General features: G+C 41.3%; 1 protein-coding gene and 1 long non-coding RNA gene across 12 annotated transcripts in view; one reads left to right on the top strand and one right to left on the bottom strand.

Moving 5' to 3' along the window:
* CCSER2 (coiled-coil serine rich protein 2) overlaps positions 1–12,574 on the bottom strand; it is a 186,022-nt gene extending 173,448 nt beyond the window's left edge. For 8 of the 11 annotated variants that reach the window (XR_012029667.1, XM_072823823.1, XM_072823826.1 and 5 more), the window contains exons 1-2: positions 12,437–12,573; positions 6,488–6,548 (exon numbers count right to left, since the gene is read on the bottom strand). The gene's annotated coding sequence lies outside the window, so the exon portion shown is untranslated. Of the gene's footprint in view, positions 1–6,487; positions 6,549–12,436 lie in introns of all 11 variants that reach the window. The other 3 variants (XR_012029669.1, XR_012029668.1, XM_072823822.1) reach the window with 2 other exon arrangements.
* Positions 12,575–12,787: 213 nt separating this feature from the next.
* The window catches only part of LOC140632139 (uncharacterized), a 38,337-nt gene continuing 31,388 nt past the window's right edge, over positions 12,788–19,736 (top strand). Inside the window, exon 1 of the long non-coding RNA XR_012029670.1 lies at positions 12,788–13,188. This is a non-coding gene — a long non-coding RNA (uncharacterized lncRNA). The remainder of the gene's footprint in view (positions 13,189–19,736) is intronic.

Here is a 19,736-nt window from a genome sequence, read left to right as displayed (position 1 = left end):
GTCTTCTCCAACAACACTTAATCTAGACTTTTACCATCATTAGCCAGAATTCTAGCATAAGGTTCCTTAATTCCCTATCTTCACCTTGTTTCTGTTAATCCACCCTTTATACTTATCTCAGACTTAATACTCAAAATTATAAATCTGACCATGTTACTCTTCAATTTAAAATCCTCCAATGGCTCTCCAAAGAACAAATGCCTTAAAGCAGTACTAACAGTAGCAGCCGGTACCTACTGAGCATTTGTGTGCCAGGTATCTGCAATACCTCATTTAAATCTCACAACAATCCTACAAAATAGATAACTTTATTATTCTGATTTTGCAGATTTAAGGAAATTGAAACATGCAGAAATCACATAATCTGTCCACAGACACACAGATAGTAAGCAAATATAGCTAAGATTACAAAGGCTTTCCAAATATGGCTATGGTATTCCTTTGCAGCTGTTCTCTCCTATCACTACCCAACAAACCCTGCCTTCCACTCATGCCAAACCACCCACTCTTTTCTAGTTCATTAAAAAAATATCCTATAAGATCATTTCGCTGCTAGACCTTTGTTTCCCTATCTTTCCTTGCCTTTTCCCTTTAATCCTTAGAAATAATATTTTCTTAATCCACAAATTTCTTATACAAAGCATAAATTATTTCTTACTATCATCTTCTAGAGATATTAGGAAATTGACCTTTTATGGATACATAAAGATTACTACTCCATGGTTCTGGTGCTACTTAGGGTAGAAGACAAAAAGCTATTTTGTTTCTGCCATTCCTCCAGATAGAATCAACATGAATTTCTTTTTTTTTTTTTAAAGATTTTATTTTATTTACTCATGAGAGATACAGAGCGAGTGAGAGAGAGGCAGAGGGAGAAGCAGACTCCACGCAAGGGAGCCCGACGCGGGACTCGATCCCGGGTCTCCAGGATCAGGCCCTGGGCTGCAGGCGGCACTAAACTGCTGCGCCACCAGGGCTGCCCTCAACATGAATTTCTTATACAATATCCAGCGTCAGGCAGAAAACTTACTTTCAAGGACTTTTTGCAATGGTCTACTCAGGATATTAGAGCCTGGCCCAAGGAAACTGTAAAGGGAATGGAGAACAGCGCCAACAGCAGAACTTACCAGCTAACAGAAAATGAGGGCGAGGAGACCAGAAGTCAGGATGATTCCCAGGTTTATAATTTGAGTAACTGAGTGACTGGCAGCATCATTAACCAAAATAGGAAAATGAGGTGAATACATGAGTCTAGAGAAAAACATGTACTTAATTTTTGATGTTTCTAAGTTTCAGGTTTTCTACTATACAATCAAGTGAGCATTCTAAGTAGCAAACCTAAGGACTGGAGTGCTCAAGAGGTAAACAGGGCCGAAGAAATGAACACAAAGGAGATAATGAAACACAATATGTGTTCCAAGAAAGCATGACAGAATGAAGATAAAGAGGTCAGACTGAAAACCCCAGGACACACCAACATTAAAGGATGGGACTGGTAAAAGACAGCTGAGAAACAATAGGTAAGAAAAGGGAACAGGAATGATGTCAGGAAGGCAGACAAGGTATTATGAACATGGGCATGGTCATCTAAAAGGTTCACACCATATTTAACAACCAGGAACTACATCCAAGAATAGATACAATTTCAGTAAGTAAAAGAAGCAAAAGTAACAACACTGTTTCGGATGGCAGAATGGCTCAAACAAAGCAAAAAAGGAAAAGTATGAAGTGTGTTCAGAACAGAACGTAGAAGAGTTTTGCTGGAATGGAGAGTTCATGTAGCAGAAGAGGAGAAAGGAAGTCTGGGCCAAAGCCTTTGCATTCCAGATTATATTCTATTTTGGATTTCCATGAGCAGAAAGAAGGACTTGGTTGTTTTTGTTTTTGTTTTTTTCTCTTAAAGACAATGAAGCAATCTGATGACAGTGTTCATGAACTGGAATGACAAGAGAGTTAAGGCTAGACAAACTATTAAGCAGTCTTAAAATTATCTAAGGCCTGAAAAGGACTGGTAGTAGCCAAAGTAAGAATTAAGGAGTACATAAAAAAGAGATTTCTCTACTCCCAAGGTGCCCTAGATATTCCACTATTACTAAAGTACTATACTCATCATATATCACAATAGTTCACGGACTGAGACCTTCTCTTCTTCAGCCTCTCATCACGAGTACTGACAAATCAGGAACACAGGATGTGGCCAAAAACTGTTTGTTGGATTAGTTGGATTATAATAGAACTCAATAATAATAAGATATGAAGTGAGACTTAAAAATACTACACAGAAACCTAAGTAACTTACAAGATGATGCTACAGAAAACACTAATGCAAAGTCAAGATCAAGTAGAGAAAATGAGTTTAAGATATGTCTAGGATAGAGACGGTGGGGAAGGATAACCAGATAGAAACATCAAAGAGAAAAAAATTGAAACCACAAAGGAAAAATATTCAGATATTCAGACAAAAAAAGATTTGAGATACATAATCTATCTGAATTACTCATTTGTATAATCTTTACAAATTATATTGATGCAAAAAGCCCAACCAAATGGGTCAATCAAAACCGGGTCAACGTTGAATAATCCTTTGCTTTACTCAATTATTCAATCAACAAAAATTTATTGAGAGACTCTAAGTTTAGTGTTGAGGTAAGGAAGACCCAGCCATGAAAGCAAACAGATTAAAAATACAGCAAATACTACAATAAGATAACTTCGTGCAAATGTTACAAGAATACAAGTAACAGAGAATATAATGGAGGAAGGATAGAGGAGACATGATGAAAATATGCCTAGAAGCTTTCCCAGGGGAGGAAACTTTTATTTGGATTTTTAAAAAGAAGAGGTGATTTAACAAAGTAGCTAAGAAGTTGGATGGTATTCTGGAAAAAAGGAATATTATGTGCAAAACCATAGAGATGTCAGAGTTTCCCTTCTTCATGGAACCATGACAGAAGATAAAGGCCACATCAAGTGGAGGACTTTCTGTACACAGACAGCAATTTGACCATTCTTCTGTGATAAGAAACATCAGATATGCCTTAGAACCAAGTAAGGAGCATTCTGAATCCTCTACCACAGAGTGCTGGTGCAGGCAGGAGGTGAGCAAGAAGCCAAAAAAAAAAAAAAAGGTGTCTAACATCCGTAGACAACAGAAAGCCACAGAAGATTTTTAAGCAACAATAAGACCTTACCAGATCTGTGTTTCAGAAATTCAAGTCAGAAGTATGGATAAGTGGCTAAGGGAAGAAAATCTGGAAGAAGACCAATGAAGAAGATTAAAAAGCGATTACAGTAATGCTTCAGCACTAAATATTGACAACTACGTACTCAAACATAAATGAACCACAGAAGAAGGCATATAAAGTAATGTAACTGTAATATGGGCTTTCAACATAAGTTTCTAAACTCATCTCAAACATCAACTCAATAATCAGAAGCAATTACAGAAAAAGTGTGGCCAAGTACATTAGGAAAAAGGGAAAAGAATGGCCATCAAATCTTTCTCTTAAGAATACTTCACTTACATTTTAAGTTTTTTTTTAATTGAATAATTTTTTTCCTTTTTAAAAAACGGTACTTCACAGTAAAACTACCATATTGGACACAGATTACCAAAACAGATTTTAGAACCACAGGGCAAGCACTTGTGCAAAACTGCTGAGAACGATAAACAGGGAGAAGTTACCAGACAAAAACAGGTTAGCAAAACAAACAAAAAACACACATTTGTAACTCACAAATAAAAACTAGTTTTGAACTGATAAAAATTCACCAAATTAGGAATAGGAGATGTTCTTTAATACCTCTCTCCACTAGCTACTGTCTTAATTTGAAAGAAATAGGTCAATACAGAAGGATATATATTTGATAATGATAGACCGTGGGATCACAGATTAGAATTAATTTCATTTATTTTTCAAAGACATGGCTCCTTTAATTTTTCCCTCTCTATTGGATCATTTTATCGGCTATAAACATTTTTGTATTTGTTCAAATATACTAGAAAAGCATTCATCTTTAAAAAAAATAATTCCTTGACTCCACATCCCTTCTAGTTATCACCCTGTTTTTCTCTTCAATTTATAGCAAACTCCTTGAAAGAATCAGTTGTCTCCAATTCCTCTCTACAGTTCTCTCTTAAATTCCCTCCAATAAAGTTTTCATCACCATTAATCTACCGGGAACTTGTTATAATCACCAATGATTTTCAATACTGCTAAACCTAACAGTCACAACCTAGTCCTGGATCTAATAACATCTGACACAGCTGTTCACACTCTCCCTCCTTCTTAAAACACTTACGGGCTTCAGGGATACCATTCACTCTGAGTCCCCCTCCCTCATAGTGCTTCTTGCTCTCTTTTGCTAGCTCTAGCTCTTCTCTAGTTCTCCCTCTCCTTTTCCCTTTCCCTGTCAACATTACAGGACCCTAAGGCAGAATCTCTGGGCTTCTTCTCCAGCCATACTTCCTAGATTATCCTAATCAGTTTCCAGGGTATTAAACACTACCTCTATGCCAATGACCGGAAATTTCTACCTCCAGCCCAGACCTCGGCCCTGAACTGCAGAGTCATGTATACCTCATTGTGTCAGACAACATCTCCGCTTGGACTGCTAATGTAACATGTCCAAAATTAAACTTATTTCCCACCTGCTTTTCCTAAAGTCTTCCCTATCTTAGTAAATGGCAATTCCAATTCTTCCACTTATTAGGATAAAACCAACAAACAGCCACATCCAATCCACCATCAAATTTTGTTGGATTTGCTTTCAAAATGTATACAGATCGCGAGCACTCCTGCCAATCCCTGCCTAAAATCACTATCGTCTCCCACATTGAATTACTGCGGGAGCCTCCTGAATGATCTCATTACACCTAGCCTCAGATAGTCTCTACATAACTGCTGAGAGGTCTATTTAAATCAAGCCAAAATCTTTCAGTGCTTCTCCCCTTCAGAGTAAAAGTCAAAGTCCTACTGGCACCCAAGGCCACGTATGATCTACCACGCACCCGTCTCCCAGCACCCCTTACAGTCCCCCACCTCATCTTCCACTAATCATTCCCCTCATTGCCTCCAATCATCTATGTGCGGCTCTTCAAGCAAGATGAGCATGCTTCAGCTACAAGATATTTGCATTACTTTCATCTTCCTCAAACACTCTCTCCCCTAATCTCTGCAGATTAGATCACAATCTCATTTCTTCCATATATCTGCTCAAATATCATCCATCATTGCAGCCTTCTCTAAGCATCTTATATAAAACAGCAGCATCCTCCTTGCATGCTCTCTTATTCTACTTTTTCTCCACAGCACTATAATAACTGACATATTACATATACTGTTGCTTCTTTTCTGTATCTTGTCGTTAGAATGAAAGTTCCACAACAGCAAAAAATGTGTTTTCTTCACTGCACTATTATTAGGACATGCTCAGTGGGTATTTCTTTAATGGATGAATGGCATGAATCAGGAAAATCCAGACTGAGGATCTGGTCTCAAAGCCTGGGTTGAGAAGATTTAAAGTGTGGAACTTCTCAACTCCCGGGAAAATGCTGACTGCAAAATGGCCATGAAATGAAGAAAATAAACCCAAAAAACTTTTTAAGAATAAAAATAAAAGAATAAGAAAAAAAATGGCCATCCCTGCCTTCCCACTCCCCAGATATGTTTCCTATAACCTGGCCTATGGACTCAGAGTATCACCAGAATATCACCAGACCCATTCTACACTTAAATAACTGTTACAAATAGTTCCTGCTTTTCTAAACTATGATTGTCAGAGAAAACTGTAATTGCCAACCCCAACACTGGCTGCCAAGTCATAATGGTCAGAGAAAGCTCTCAAATTTCCCCAAAGCACTCAGGCTGCAACCAAATATCATTAATATGATGACAACAACAATTCAAAGTACCTTCTGGTGTCTGCCTAAGTTAGCTGTCCCTAGTGTATTCTGTAGGGGCTCTATCGTCAAGATTATGGTATCCTGGTATGGGGGGAGGGGTGTGTTTGAGGAAGCTGGGGGAAGGACAGAGAAAGAAAGGAAGAAGAGGCGGGAGGGCAAGGGTGCTGGAGGGGGAGAAGGAAAGAGACAGAGGGAAGGAGGGAGGGAAAGAGAGGAGGGAGGGCGAGAGGGAGGCAGAAGGAGAATGAATGAGAATTAATTCAAAGAAACAGGGCCTAAATTTATTTTTTGTATTTTAAAGAGAGGTAGATTGCCAGGGAATGGAAAGGATCTACTAAGCTATAAATTATCACATTACAGAAGGACCAAAACCCTGAGACATCCAGCATTCCTCAGCTAAAAAGCTGTCTTGCATCTCCCACTCCCACACCCAGAATTGAAGATATGGGGTAGGGGACCATGATAAATTGGACAGTTGGGAGCGGTGAATGGGGAGAAGAGTGTGGTAAAAACTACAGAAAAGAAGGGAAAAGAAAAGTAGTTATCCTTTTGACGCCCTTTACCCCTTTTTATTGTACTTACCAAGTACAGAAACCGGCCAGATGAAAATTGGGAAGAAAGCAGAGCGAAGAGTAAGGATGCTCTGAAACAAACAAGAGCAGAAGAAATCACACACAAATTCCTTTTCTAAGTGGCTCTATGAAACCAGTCATATGAAATAAATTGGGAACTGACCAAGGAAATTTAAAACAAGCCCCACACCTTAGATAACTACAGGACAGAAATTCATAAATATTTGGAATGATGGCCTTAGGGCATTTTTAAGATCAACAATCCTCGAAGATGATCCAGCTATATTCAAACTGATCAACAGGGAAAAGTAAACAGACGAAAAACTTCAGCTTTCATGGATGGATCCAGTCTTTAGGACTCCTCTAGCTTCTCAATGGTTCCAAATCTCAAAACTACCAATCAGAAGTCTTGAAAGTGAGAAAAGTAACTCAGGGGGAACATTCAAAAGCAATCAACTCAGCAGAGAAGAGCTGAAAACTCACAGATTACATCTAACATATTCTGATTTGTCAATTCACTTAAAAAGGAAGGAGGATTCTGACTGGTTGCTCTCAATAGGCTGAGTCATATCCCAGCATCAGCACCAGTAGCAGGCGTTAGAAGCTAAACGCAGGAAAACCACAAGATACTGAGAAAGGCAGGGAGGAAAAAGTCAGTAACAAAGACAACGTAGCTGTACGTAAGCATAAGCGCCGGACAGCAGCGTATCCCACTGGGACACAACAGTCAGAACTGCCTATAGCCTCAACAGCATCCTGTATTTACCTTTGTGCTAATATTTCCCTCCCCTTAACACACCTCCCCAGTCTGGCACTGATGACTCTCCCTGCTTCTCCCTGACACCTGCCACCTTCTAGAGCTCCTCCTCCTTCAGGCCCTCTTTGATTTAGGTGATTTGGTGTTTCCCCACCCCCAATTCAGTCTTCTGTCTTCTTCTTGTATTAGTTCATCCTGTATTAGCTCATGCCTCCTACACAGTCCCTGTCCTTGAAAAATGCACATAATCCAATAGGGTGGGTGAATGTGTCACTAGATTAGGTGCAATACATCATAGTCAGTGCCATGAAAGATAGAACAAAGTGTCGGAAGCACAGATTCATTCGTCATTACCCTACTCCATAGGGTAGGGAACACTCCAGCTTCCCACTCTCCTGCACATGAGTTACTAAGTCCTGTATCTTTCCATAATATCCCCTGATCTCCAAATCCACTCTGCATTTCAGGCTTCATTTCTCATATGACCTACTTCAACCACCTTCTATCAGAAACACAATTCAATATATTTCCACACTGCCACATCAGCCAACTCCCTAAACAACATACCCTATCATCCCTTTGCTCTCAAACATCTAATATCTTTCCATTGCCTACAAGACAAAGTTCAAATCCTTAGCACAGAAAATAAGATAATACAGTTCTCAAACAGAGCCTTTTAAAAGTAGTTGACTGGGTAACAGTTCTACTGCTCACTAGCTGTGTTACCTCTGGCAGGTCACTTTGCCTAAGTTTCCTCATTTGCAAAGTGAGGATACAAAAAGGACCTACCTCCTATGGTTGTTATGAGAGATAAGTAGGTAAGTAACTCCATGCCAAGTACCAGCACCGTATCCAGCATTCAATGTTAACTATTACCCTGGGATAGCTCATCTATCTAGAATGTCTCACTCCCCAAAGGAAGCAGATAACCAAAGCTTTACTTTCATATATTTTAGAATGATTAACAATAAGCGTTAAATCAGAAATGAACTTCCGGTTAACCATGAACCAACAAAAACTTCAATTAACCAAAATATGCTTTCCTGAAATTTTCATTTATCAAAATTTACTATAATTTACTTAAAAACAAGTATCCATTCATTTAAAAAAAATAATAACTAAGTTAGTTTTTTTGTTGTTGTTTCCTATTCAAGCTCAGGAAGGAAAAAAAGCAGCTGCTTACCAATGGAAACTCAGATATTTATAAAAATGTGATTCTCTATAGTACAAAATCCACATAAACTAAATTCAATCTTAATTGCATATATAATTTTCTAAAGATATATACATATGATAAAATAAACTCTAGAAGCTTAGGAAAATAAAAGTGTACATCAGATGGTGGACTAACATTCATTTTCGGACCTCACAATCAAAAGATGAAATCACAAAAAATTTTTTGTAAGTGATTTTAATAATTTTAAAAACTGCCAAGTCCACGATAATAAAAATAAAACAGATCAGAAACATATTTTAAGAGATTCAAATATTTATGATGTTAAGTGCTTATGAAAATTGGTAAAAAGATTCCAATAAATTTATGGGCAAAAGACAAACAACTCATACAAAGGAGAAAGTAAAACTAGAAAAATACTGCATTTGCTTTTCTATTGTAGACACTGATGTTAGCCAGTAGGTACTCTTACACCTATTTTTAAAAAACAAACTCTTAAGAACCTATAAAAGTATGATGAAACTGGTCAACCAAACTGCAGGAGGCAGTGTAAATCAATAAAATCAATAAAAAAAAAAAAAAAAAACTTTCAGAAATAAATTTGGCAATATTTTTCAAAAGTGACAAAAACCTTCATGCCCCTTGCCCTTGTAATTCTCCTTCCCGGGTCTTTATCCTAAAGGGAAGAAGCAAAACATAGCACAACCATGTGATAACTGCATTCCTTGCAAAACAAGAAACTAGTATGTCCAACTATTAAAAATAAGTAACTCAATTCACTGTAACATTGTATAATTGAAATGTACAAAAATCACAGCAAAAAAGAAAACATTATATATGAAAGTAAATATTGAACATTATATTTATGCTTTGATTATAGTATAAAATCACGTAGATTTGGTGAGAAACAAATGAGAAGAAAAAGTAAACTTTTTTTTTTCTTATTTCTTTCATCATTAAGTTGTTTGTAAAGTAAAAAGCTTGTTGGAATTGATCAGGCCCACTAGAGTAAGTACACGCTTGGAAACTGGCTTTTCAGAGGCATAAAACCACAACTGTCCATCTTCTTTCCCCCAAAACCTATCACGGAAGAGTAATCAGATAGACTCTTCTCACGCACACACTAGCCCTACGTGTAATTTTAGCCATGCTACCAGCCATCTGTAACCTTATTATATTAAAATCTCATTTTACCATCAAAACGTAACTATATGTGGGATCCCCATATGGCAAGCAGAAGCCACTTGTGATGGGGCATCTGGAGAGGGCCCCAAGCACTGAAGTTAAAAACTATTTGGCCAACGGAGTAATGAAGGTTAGGTTTCTCCTCTATCCCCAAATGAATAATCATGTTTCTCACCACTCAAGGGCTCTGAGGTCCCAAGAGTGGCAGCTAAGTATTCAAGGAGGGAGAAAATACAAGCTGGTTTGTTCTCCCTCTGAAAATTGGCAGCCTCCTCATCTTCCCCAAAAGCACCATGAAGTAATGAAAAGGACACAAGCATGAGGTCAGGAGATGTGGGGTACGACTGACTCTAAGCAACCTCAAACAAGGCACTTATCTTTCGAGCGTTAGTTGTTTAATGGGTAAAATTTTTAAAGTTGAACCAAGTAATTTATTGATTCCTTCAAATTCAACATTCTATTTATAGACCCCTTTACTAATACATGTCTATGCCCCTCAAAATCTTCCACTCCGATTGTAGAACAATCATTAAGACTCTGAATTAGGAAACTGGGGACAAAGGTAAAATACAGTCAAAGCTGTATCTCAGGTCTGTCCCTTTCTACTTGCATGACCTTGGGTAAATTACTTTGCCTCAAAATAAAGTCCTATGAATTAACAAAGCAGCAATCCTTACCGGCCATGCCTTTTTTAGTCTTGCATCACAGAATGCATTGGTTTTTGCTGTCATAACTGGGGTTTTTAGTCCCAACCAGCAACACTTTTGACTGTGTTCTTGGAAATTTCAATGCAACTTGCATATTCATTTTTCCCATGTTTTCCGATATTGCAAGAGATAGTTAACAAAGTTTGCCTATCTTAAACCTATATTCAGAATTAAGAGCATTCCTCAAAAATTCAATTAACGGTTGAGTACCTGTACCACATAAGAGTACATGGGAGAGTTGCAAAGGTCCTTTCGGAAGAAACCCAAAAATCTTATGGAGACAGACACATAAACACATCATCACTAACTGACAAATGCTAAATGCATAACAAATGATGTGCATTGGGTCAGTCAAGACAAAGGGGATAAGATGTCTGGACCGCTTCCAGAGGTGATATTTTCAGGAGGGTCTTGAAGAGTATACGAGGTAGAGAAGAATTCTCAACAGAGTGAACGGTGTAAAATCACAAAGGAAGATGTCATCTTCCGAGAACCCTTAAGTAGTCTTTGTATGGAGAGGTGGGCGAAATGGTAGAAACAGAATCAGAAACGCAAGTTAACAGCCACTGTAAAGGACTCTGACTTCGATCACACACAGATTATGTAGAGTCATGATGGACTCAGCAACCTATACTGAGTCACTGATGGAAGCAAAGTCCCCTTCTTCCAACACACCAAGCAGTTGAGCCAAAGCAACAACAACCAAAAAAAAAAAGAAGGTCTCCATCTGGAAATATAGGATAAATGGCTGGTTGTTGCTATTGTTTCAAATGGAGACTTCTTGCTCTCAGGATGCTTCTTCTAGCAGTTTCTTACCAAGGCACATCAGTATCACACCGGGGTGAAAGAGTAAGAATTATGGCTAAAGGACTCAGGAAAGTGTGTGTTGAAGTCAATGGTGTTGGGAACACTAAAGGAAACCATCAAATAATACTAAAGAGCCATAATAAATCACAAGACAAAACAGGAATAAATGTCTGAGAAGATGGACTCAAGGCAAAACATTCAGGAGCGTTTAAGACCTTATCCTATATGGATTGCAGATAAGCCATGTTTTGTGCATGTGGGGGGGGGGGGGTGCCTTGAGAATCCCTTTCGGTTAAAGGAGAGGTTAAAAATCTTTAAACCAGCCCAAAAGATGATGTGCTGTTTTTGTTGTTTTTGTTTTGTTTTTAAAATGGCAAAAATAATAGGCTCCATTATATTTTAATCGGGAGAATAGGAATGCCTTCGCGAACGTCTATCCTGAAAAGACTAGAGCTCAATTTTCATCTCACGGATGGGAGTGAGACATGCACATTTCACTCTGGGACCTCGAGGTCCGTGCGTCAGTAGGGTCCACACTGCCAAGGCCTAGTCTCGGGGCTGCAAGCCTCCCCGGCTGGGGAGCCCTACAGACATGAATTGGCAATTATTGCAATTCAAACTCGGGCTTAGCCACCAAGGACTGTACCTCAGAGGCACCATTCTTCCTTTTACTTTGATTAAAAAAAAAAAAAAAAAAAAAGAAGAAGAAGAAGAAAAAAAAAAAAGTAGGAGCATTTAAAAAAAAAAAAAAAAACCACCGATAGGTCTAAAGACAGCAGGTGTCCACAGGAGACGAGAAGCAGCATCTGGACCCTCTGGCAACCGTGGGGTCCACCGAAGTTTGGTCTCAGGATGTGCCCTAGGGTGTGTCTTTGTTTGGGGCCCATTAAAAAAAAAGAAGAAGAAGAAGAAGAAAAAAAAAAAAAGAAAAAGAACAGCCGTCCTTCGGGGCACCCGGGTACTTTCCCCCATCAACCCGCACGAGCATCCTGGCTCTGAAATCACTGGGGGACGTGGCCTCGCCCTGATTGCTCCAGGAAGGCGCGGCCCCAGCGCCCGTCACTGCCCGCGGGGCGCGGGGCGTCCGACCCTCCCCGCCCCGGGCTCGGCGCTCGCCCCTCCTCGGGGCGCGGGGGACGCGGGGGGCGCCGGGGGGTCACGGCCTCGCCGCAGGTGCAGGGCCCCTCCCCCCCGGACGGCCGCGCCCGGCCCCGACCCCGACCCCGACCCGACCTCGACCTCGACCAGACCCGACCTCGACCCCGACCCCGACCCCGACCCCGACCCGGCCCGGCCCGACCCCGGCCCGCCCCCGCCCCCGGCTCTCACCGTGCGGAGGTCACGCCGCCGCCTCCCCGCCCGCGGGCCGCCCGAGGAGCGCAGGTGAGGCGAGGGCGGCCCGTCACATCCCCGCCGCCCGGCCCGCCGCAGCCAGCATCGCGTCCGCGGCCCGAGCCAGCGCCTGACTCCCGACGCGCCGCGCCCCCTCCCTCGGCCTGCGCCCGCCCTGGACTCCGCCCTCCGGGGCACGCGCACCGCGCACGCGCGGCCCCGCCCCCGGCGCCCCCGGCGCCCCCCGCGCAGGCGCACTCCCCGCGCGGCCAGGCCCCGCCTTCGGGCCAGCCTCGGCCCACCTCTGGCCCCGCCCCCGCCTCCGCAGGCCCCGCCCACCCCGGGCCGCCCCGCCCTCCGCCCGACCTTGCTTGTCTGCACCCGGGCTCGGGGGTCGGCCGCGGGGCTGACCTGGGCTGCGCCCGCGCCCTGCTCTAACGTGCTCTAACGTGCTCTAACCTGCGCTGCGTGACCGCGGCCAGACCTAACTCCGCCTCCGACCCCGTGGAAGCTCGAGGGTTGAGCTCCGGGACGGATGGGGGCTCCCCTCCCGCCTGCAGCATTCCCGTCCTGTCCACCCCTGCGCCCCCAGCCCTGCTGCGCTCTGCAGCCTGCCTGAACCCACCAGACCGCGGGGTCTTGCTGAGGCTGACGGCTAAGATCTGCAGCATCTCCATGGCACCGTCAATCTGGGTTCCTCTTGCCAGGAATTGGTTCCTGCTTTCCGCTGGAGGAAAGCCCGGACCTAGGTTAGTTCCACAGGAACCCCACCCCCTCCCCCACCCCCGGGTTCCAACCTGGAGCTTGCCCTCCGGTTCTGGGTGGCCTTATCCCATCGGTGCAAACCAGGCCTGCAGTACAGTGGTTTGAGAACATGTTTGCCCTGATACCCCTTCTAAATGTTGAGTGTTATTTTTGGGTATAAAGATTTTTCGCTCATGATTAAAAAGCCAGTCCTATGCATTTTTAAATATCCTCACTCCTGAGCTAGGTGAATTTCTTGGTCAGAATAGACTGGAGTTAGGGACTTTATTGGAGTCAAGACTTAATATTTATAAGTGTAAAATAATATTTATTTTGTGCTACCTGCTTGGCTGGATGGCCGGCAAAATTGTTTTCCTTTAGGTCCTTTTTTTTCTTTTTCTTTTTCTTTTTTTTTCCTTTAGGTTCTAAGATCATATCCTTTTGATGTCCTCGGATGAGAATTACAGCTGCCTCCTTAGGTGTACAGCCTCAAGAAGCATTAATTATTTCAGGCCCATGTTTGGGGAGTTAGGGCTTGATGATAATCCCCTTTCCTTCCAAACTGCCCCATAGGCACTTAGCACTGGAAAAGCATATTTGGAGTCAGTATAAATATTAATTTGTAGAGCTTTTGCCAATTGAAGAGCACAGGTAAATGCTATTAATCCAGCCTTTGGAGCATAAGTATTTATTGGAAGGGCTTTTGCCTCAATGGTCTTAGTTTAACTACAACATACCCAGCTTTTCTTTCTCCCTTATTCATGAAGCTACTGCCATCTGCAACTGTGGACTGTAAACCAATTGTTATCTGCATTTTCAATAGGGGAATCTTTTAAATCTGGTCTGCTAGAATAAACAAGATCAATAATCTCTGAGCAGTCATGCTTTAACAGAGAAGTATGATGGTCAGGTACAGGCATAAGAGTAGCTGGGTTTAAAGTTTGACAGGTTTTAAATATTAATTTAGGTGTGTCTAAAAGCATAGCCTGGTATTTAGTAAGTCAGCCTCCCATCATCCATTGGTGGCCTTTGGTCTCTAGGACACTTTGAACCTGATGTGGAGTCATCAATGTCAAGGATTGTCCCATGGTAAGCTTTGAAGCTGCTTCTACCAGGAGGGAGGGCTGTTCCAGCCACTGCTCGAAGACCAGCTGGCCACCCATGAGCTACATTATCAAATGACTATGAAAAATAGCCCACCGGTCCTTTTTCACTTCCTAATTTCTGGATAAGAACTCCCAGAGCTTGTCCCTGTTTTTTTTCTGTTACATATAAAATGAAAAGTTTTTCTAGGTTTAGTAAAGCCAAAGCTGGGGCTGATGAAAGCTTAGCTCTTAATGTTTGAAAGGCTGTCTGCTGGGCTTTAGTCCAGAGTAAAGTTTCTTCATCGGGGCCTTTAATTGAATCATACAATGGTTTGGCTAAGAGCCCAAATCCAGGAATCCACAAGTAGCAAAAACCTGCATGCCTAGGCAAGTATGGAGTTGTTTATTTCTTAACGGGGGGTCCAAGGTCTAATATAGCTTTTTTCCAGTCAGTAGACAGGGTGCAGTGACATTGTGTTAGTTCATATCCCAAATATTGTACTTTCTGTTTAGATACGTATGTCTTTTTAGGGGAGAAGTGATACCCTCTGTCTGCCAAGAAATTAAGGTAAATTATGGAATTACTATCAGATGTTTCTTTTGCAGGGCTAGAGATTAAAATATCATCCACATAGTGAACTCTAGTCCCTTGAGACAGAGAGATATCATGGATATCAAGTGCAGCCCCGAGTAGGTGAGGACTATCTCTAAATCCCTGCAGCAAGACTATCCAAGCTGATTGAGCAGCCTGTGAGCTTAAAAGTGAGGTCCATTCAAAATCATAGAATGGCTGTGTTTCTTCATTTAGAGGGATGCAAAAGAAGGTGGCTTTTAAGTCAAATACTGTAAACCAGTTGGGATAACCAGGGCCCTGGGTGAGAATAGTATATGGATTTGGCACTATAGGATGAGTAGACACAACTGGTTCATTTATAGCTCTTAAATCTTGAATCATTTCATATTCCTCATTTGGCCTTTTTACTGGTAAGATTGGAGTATTATAAGGAGATTGACAAGGTCTTAAAAATACCATGTTTGAGAAACTTAACAATAAGTGGTTGTAAGCCGGCTTTTGCCTCAGGTTTTTTAGGGGTATTGTTTTTTGTGAGGTATAGTGGTTGAGTCCTTTGAGGTCATTTTATGGGTTGGGCTTTGAGAGCCCATCCGAGGATGTCAGAATCCCAGACCTGCGGAGTTACTGCCTTCCAGATATTAGAAGAGATATTGGGGTAAGGTTTTAATTCTCCAGGTGTTAAAGAGAACATGTCATCCACCTTCTTTTTTAGTGAGAGCAAACCTGCTCCCTAGTTTATATATCAAGTCTTGTCCGAGTAATGGAGTGCAGCAAGATGGAAAGACTAGAAAAATATGAACAACCAATGGACTTCTATATTTGCAAGCTGAAAGCATTGTCTGGTGGCACATTTTAGTTTACCCTTCTATGCTAACAGTTTTATGGTTAGAAAGACAAGTAGGGCCAGAGTGCTAAATAAGAACAGAGTAAGTGGTTCCTGTATCAATAAGAAAATTGATAAACTTACCTCCCACATCCAAGATAACCCAGGGCTCTGTAATCTTGCTGTCAAAGGCAGCCAGACCAGCTTGAGGGGCCCATCATGCCAGACCCTCCAGTTTCTGCTCTTGGGTGGGGAAGTGAGTTCCTGTCTTCATCTTTCTCTGGAGTTGAGGACAGTCTCTCTTCCAATATCCTTTGTTCTTACAAGCAGGACACGGCCCTGGTGGAAAGCATTTGTCTGGACATTCTTTGCTCCAGTGTCTCATTTGGCCACATTCATTGCATGGGGTCTTACTCGATCCTTTGTCTGATAGAGGCATTTTCTTTGGCCCCTGGTTGGTCTGGTGTTGTAGGGAATCTGCAATAGCAGCAGCCAATATTTGAATCTGTATTTTATCCTGCAGTTTAGCTCTCCAGTCCTTTTCCTGCTGTAAGGCCATACCTCTATTATTAAAGACTCCAGTAGCTACTTCTAATAGGCACTGGGTGGGGGTTTGGGGACCTAAAGTCATTCTAGTCATTTTTTTGGCAAATGTCAGGTGCCAACTTAAAAAATGCATGGTTTGTGTGGTTGTTCTCTCAAATGAGATTGTGTCCAGATTTGTATATTTATGGATGGCTTCTATTGAGTGACCCTGAAATAGAGCTGGATTCTCATCACCTCTTTGAGTGACTTCCTAAATTTTATCAAAGTTTACAGGTTTCGAGAATCCTTTTCTCATTCTTTCTATTAAACAGGTGATTATGGTCTTTCCTTTCCCTGTCTCTTTTGGTAATTCCTGGGAGATTCAGTATTGGAAACAACCCCCCCACCTGATGACAGCCTCTATTCTGGCTGCTAGCTCATCAGCAAATTCTTGAGCCCCTGCCCAGATATGATTCTTTTCCTCAGGAGTGCAACAATGGGTTAATATGATGTATATATATCTTGCCAGATCAAATCAAACTTAATAGATCATTGTTGAAAGCCCTCCATAAATTGAGAAAGGTTTTCCGAATATTGTTCTGTTGTTTTATCTGAGTCAGGTCTGTCATGGAGAATGGGGCATGGATTTTAATTGTGCCTATTTCTCCAATAGAAACCTCCCTAAGAGGATGTGATCCAGATTTAGGTGGAACTGCCAGATGATAGTTCTGCTCCTGGTATGTCCAGCGGGACTGGGAGCTGAGGGGTCTTGAGGTTTATAAGGAAGAAGGATAGCAACAGAGGCAATGTCCTCTTTGTTTGGACCAGCCAGTGATTCCTCCAGTAGCCAAAGTGAATTAGGAGGAATGGACCTATTTAGACAATCATCATCCAGTATGTCCAGAGAGATTTATTAACCTGGTTGGTAGCTAGACACATTCTGCAAGAGGGCCTTAGGTCAGGGTCCTGATTTAGGGCCATGAAGGCCTGGACTAGGGTACCTCAGTCCATTTGCCCTGCTTTTTGCAGAAGAGACCTAAGTGATAGATTATACTGAAGCTTAATGTCCCATCAATAGACCGTTTTTCCTTGTCTCTCAAGGAGTACTGAGGCCATGCAGTATTACAGAAGAAGACCAGGTTTTTTCTTAAATCTTGCAATCCAAATTGATTCCAGTGGGTTAAAAGGCATCCCAAGGGAGAACCCTTGGGAACTGAAGAAGAAGATCCCATGTTCCTAGAAAAGTAGAGAAAGTCCATTACCAGAAAAAAATCCATCCCCAACTCCTAGGTGGCATCCCATGAAGGATATGTCAGAGATTCCTGGTATCAAAGGACTGGAGCAGTCCATTCAAAAGAAGTTGCTATAATCACCACCCTGCCTTGTAGGAGGGATATGGGGGATATTGCCCCCACTTCCTGATTGCATCCTAGGCTGCAAATGGTGCCAGTGAATGGTCCGAAATGTCATGCTGTGCCATGAAGAACTTGCCATTTTTAACCCAGGGAAAACACACAAAAAATGTTTTACAAGGGGAAAATTACCCAATTTTGTAATTTAAGTAGTGAGTAAGGGACATGGACAGAAAACAGTAAGGATAGAAATCCACCATGATCTAAGTGACATTTCAACACATGTAGTTTTTACAGCTGGCTTCCCTAGGAAATAGTCCCTGGTTGGGTTTTAACTCGACTGGGTACTCATTTCAGCTGGCTCCAGGTGGAGGTCATGCCACCAAAAGTGGTTAGACCAGAGATGTGAAGGGGACCAGATTAGACCAATTAGGAGAAATCTCAGTCTTAAGATTGACAGCTGTCCTAGTGACTTAGATGGCTGTCCTGTGCCCAAGAAAAGACAACTTTGCATAAAGACAGAAACGATGAGAGGCCATCAAGTTTCTAGGTCTTATTACCATTCCGGTACCATGGTACTAACTTCCAGCCAACAGGCAGGTTTTTTTCCTCCCTCTAGAGTAGCCATGGGCTAGAGGATTACAGCCTGAACAATCAACATGAAAGTTTTCCAATAAGCCCATAGTCTTTGAATAGCCCCTGAAATGACAGAGAGAAAGAGAAGAGGAATTACTCACCAAGTTGGCACCAAAGCTCCGAGTCCAAGTGAGAAGACTTGAGCCTCACGTTGAGCACCAGAATGATGAGTTTTGATGTTTGGGTCCAAAAGTGAATGGTCAAGAAAGAATTCTTGAGATGTTTCCAGTGCAAAAAGATGGTTTCATTAACCATCTTTAACCAAGCATAGGACAGGACCTGTGGGCAGAAAAAGCTGCATTATAAGTCTGAGGAATGACTGATTATGTAGTTTCTTACCTATGGAAGGAGAAGGTGATGTTAGGGCTCCAAGAAATTGAGTCTATAGGTTCCTGGAAGTCTGGCTACTATTAAGATTGTGTTTTTCTTGTAAATTATTAGGGCAGTGACAAACTGACAGAATTTCAGGTCCTGCATGACTGTGATCTTTATCAGTTGGCCATTTGTTTTTCTTTCTTTGTTCTTGGGCAGTCATGAGTGCCTGGGGAATGAAACACATCCCACTGCCATCTTGTGGGCCGAGGGTATGTGGAGTGTCACTTTGCCTTTTGCCCTCAGCTTGCCTTTTGTTACCTCATCAATTTGAGATGCTGCCTTTGTCATATATTACCTTTATAAATGGAATTGAGTCTATTTCTGGATTTTTAAATTCTGTTTTATCGATCTTCCTGCATATTAATGGGCCATTACCAAAATGTTTTAAATATAAAAGCTGTATAAGATCAGCTCCAAGTCTCTCTATTGCTTTCTTTTTTCCAGAGGGTTTTTGTCAAATTTTGCTTCTCTGTTCCTCAAATTTTATCATCAACTAATGTGGTTTCAGAAAATAAAAAAAAAAAACATAATATTTTTATTGGAATTGGTCTGCATTTATAAATTAGGGAGAATAGACATCTCTATGAGGTTGTATCTTCCTATCCAGCAACTTGATGTCTTTCCATTTTTTCATATTCAAATTTGGGATTTCTTAGTCATTTCACAGTTTTCCTTCTTTGGTTATTATGTCTAATATCTATGCCTTGGTATTTTGTGTGCTGTAATAAATGGGGACTCCTTCTGTTTCTTGTTTGCATGTGTGAAGGTCTTTAGGTTTTATACATTGGTTTGATAACTTTTTTGGATACTTTACTAAATTGTCTTGTTTGTACTACTTTTCCCATTAATTCTTTGGTGTTTTCCAGATATGCAGTTTGTTCTCTGTAAATATCCCTGGTTAATGCCTCCAACTTTATATTATATAATAGAAGACATAATGACATTATTTTGTTCATTTCTTTAGCAGAAAAGCTAGTAAGGAGATAACTTTTGAGCTATAGTATATTTATTTATCATGTTAAGGATATGGGTATCAATTTCTAGTTTACTAAGTGTTTTGGCTTAAAAAAACACACAAATAGATGCTGAATCTTGTCAGATGCCTTTATTACATCTGTGGAGATGCTTATGTATTAATGGGTTTTCTAATATTGCCTTCTTTTGCATTCTTGAAATAAACCCC

Source organism: Canis lupus, chromosome 4, assembly GCF_048164855.1.
Source record: "Canis lupus baileyi chromosome 4, mCanLup2.hap1, whole genome shotgun sequence".
Classification (NCBI taxonomy): domain Eukaryota; kingdom Metazoa; phylum Chordata; class Mammalia; order Carnivora; family Canidae; genus Canis; species Canis lupus.
The sequence above is the reverse complement of the archived record's forward strand: the minus strand, read 5'-3'. Positions and strand labels throughout refer to the sequence as shown.